The sequence below is a fragment of the Apodemus sylvaticus genome, chromosome 6 (assembly GCF_947179515.1).
Source record: "Apodemus sylvaticus chromosome 6, mApoSyl1.1, whole genome shotgun sequence".
Classification (NCBI taxonomy): domain Eukaryota; kingdom Metazoa; phylum Chordata; class Mammalia; order Rodentia; family Muridae; genus Apodemus; species Apodemus sylvaticus.
Genome location: NC_067477.1, coordinates 92,677,432 through 92,679,946, shown reverse-complemented (window position 1 = coordinate 92,679,946; position 2,515 = coordinate 92,677,432).

Genomic DNA, 2,515 nt, shown 5'->3' with positions numbered 1-2,515 from the left:
CCTGGCCATAAGACAGACTCTTCTCTCAGATATGAGCTCTCTCAATATCTCCAAAGTCAACCCCACTTCTGAATATAAATGGTCATTTCTAAAACAACAATAGAGGACATTATTTAAATTTGAAATAATATATTATTAGGACATTTTTATTGCAGAAAAACATCATGAAGTCAGGAAAAGTAAGTAGGTATCATTTAACATTTGAAGGCTATATAGTAACTTTAAGGGTGGTTCTTTTTTAAAGTTTTTTGTTTACTCATTTTGTTTTTTTACATGTCTATGCCTGTATATGCCACCTGTATGTGAGTACCTGCGGTAGCAAGAAGAGAACATCAAATCCCCCCCCTCCACACACACACACCTGTTACACCTCATGCTGGGAACAGAACTTGGCTCTTTTGGAAGAATACTCCTTCACTGTTGACCCATTTCTCCAATCCCACGTGTGGTTATCTTTAAGCAACTACAAATTAAGGATTCCACAATTGAAAGCTATTTCTCTTCTTAAAGAAACAGGTCTCAAATTTCTAGCCCACTGTTGAGTATCCTATTACTTATTTATTTGCTATGAGTCACTAATGGTGGAGAACTTGTATTATTTCCGGTTTTTCTGTACTGAAACAACACTGTAGGAATAATCTGGTGCATTTTCCCCTCAATCAGGTCTAAAGCATTTTAAATTAATATGTATTTCAGATTGGCTTCCTGGGAAGCATAGTTTAATCTTGTAGATAACTGTTTATACTGCTGTCCTTATGAATCTCATTACAGACAGAGCAGCTAGTGCCCGGAGACACTGACTTACCATTAGCCTGCTACAACTTGAGCTTCTGATATGACCAGGAGGTAATTACCCATTAGCAGCTTTCATGAAACTTATACTCTCTTCATTGCAGTACTGAGTAGCCACTGAACAAATTTATGTTGAATTCACAGTTTACATTTTAGTATCTCATGTATCTAAATCAGAGCAAATGATCTGTCTTTTGTCTAGCCTACTACATGAAGTGAATCTGCTCTATGCATTAAATACTGCTCCTGTGTATTGCCATGATGTATTCTGGTGAAAGACTGATTCATCGGTCAAGGACTTCTCCAAAAGCTCAATGGCTATAGCCCCAGGCATTTATTCCCTCCTACTGAATGCTCTCAACAGATACCTGATAAGCATCTCTTGGGAGGCAGCCCTGTGTACACCACTGTCTATTCTAAGATGCCCTCAGGGCATTTAAAACACAACACGCAAAACAACCATATTCATACAACGCCTGGTAAGTTAGCAGATCCCCACTGCACAGCTACAGTCTGTTGTGCTCCTGTGCTAGTGCCAGGGGCATAACAGTGAGTAGCGGAGGCTATGACGCCTGGACTCATGGTTCATCTGTTCTAGAACGGCCCAGAATGTTTTTTTCCTCTAATAAGCATGTGACCAGGTCCTCACTGTGCCTGGGGTAGGACTGAGAAGGTCCTATGTGTGACCAGCCGTCAGTGCTAGGCTGGCTGTGACATAAGGAGAAAATGGCTTGGTGAGAAAGAAGGCATTTCACAAGGAAGGGATGGGAAGAGTGGAAGCAGGGTCCTAGTTCTATAAGCCGTGTGAGTGAGTACCACTCGCAGTGATGGAAGGTGAAGCTGGTGGGATGGGAGGCAGACACGTGGGGAATATGGAGACCATGGAGAGATGAAGAAATGGCCAGATTTCAGTGGCCTGCATACTGAGGAAGGGAATCTGGACTTCATACTGTTTCACAGATAAGGAAACTGATGTGCTTGGATGCGAGGGCACTTCTTAGTGACTGACGGGTTTTAATGCCTCGGGCCTTTGGATCTGTATTTCAGAGTAAGAACTTAGCCCAAAGTATGACAAATAGTTCTTCAAAGTATAACAAAATATTTTTACTTCAAAACAGACTTTCTTGTTAGAATTTTTTCTTTGGTTTTTTTTTTTTTTTTTTTTTTTTTTTTTTTTTTTTTTACCAGTTCAGACAAATACATTCTCCCTGCTTAAAAACAAAATTACAAGGGAAAGGCCTTGACACTTAATGTGCCTCTTTTATCATCACATTTTGATATAAATGTATGTTTTTAGTTCACTAGTAATGACTTTGCCTAACATGCATGAAATCCTAGGTTTGAAAAAGATATTTGCTTGCTAAAAATCACTTTATAAGATGATGATCTTAAACGAGCCATTATTTTCCTGGATAGATAGATACATAGATAGATAGATAGATAGATAGATAGATAGATAGATAGATAGATAAATAGATAGATAGATAGACAGATAGCTAGATAGATAGTCTGACCTTCCTTACAAGTAGACTCTCTGTCACTGTATATAGCAGTATATAGCAAATATAATTAATTGGTGCTGAAGAAGAAATGCCTCCTAAGCAATGATAGCGGGGCCACTTCTGGTAGACTTAAGGTGCTAACCAGGTAGGTAGAGCTTCCAAAGCTAAAGGTCAGCCAAATAGAAATGACATCACACTCTTGGGGGGAAGGGGGAAACCTC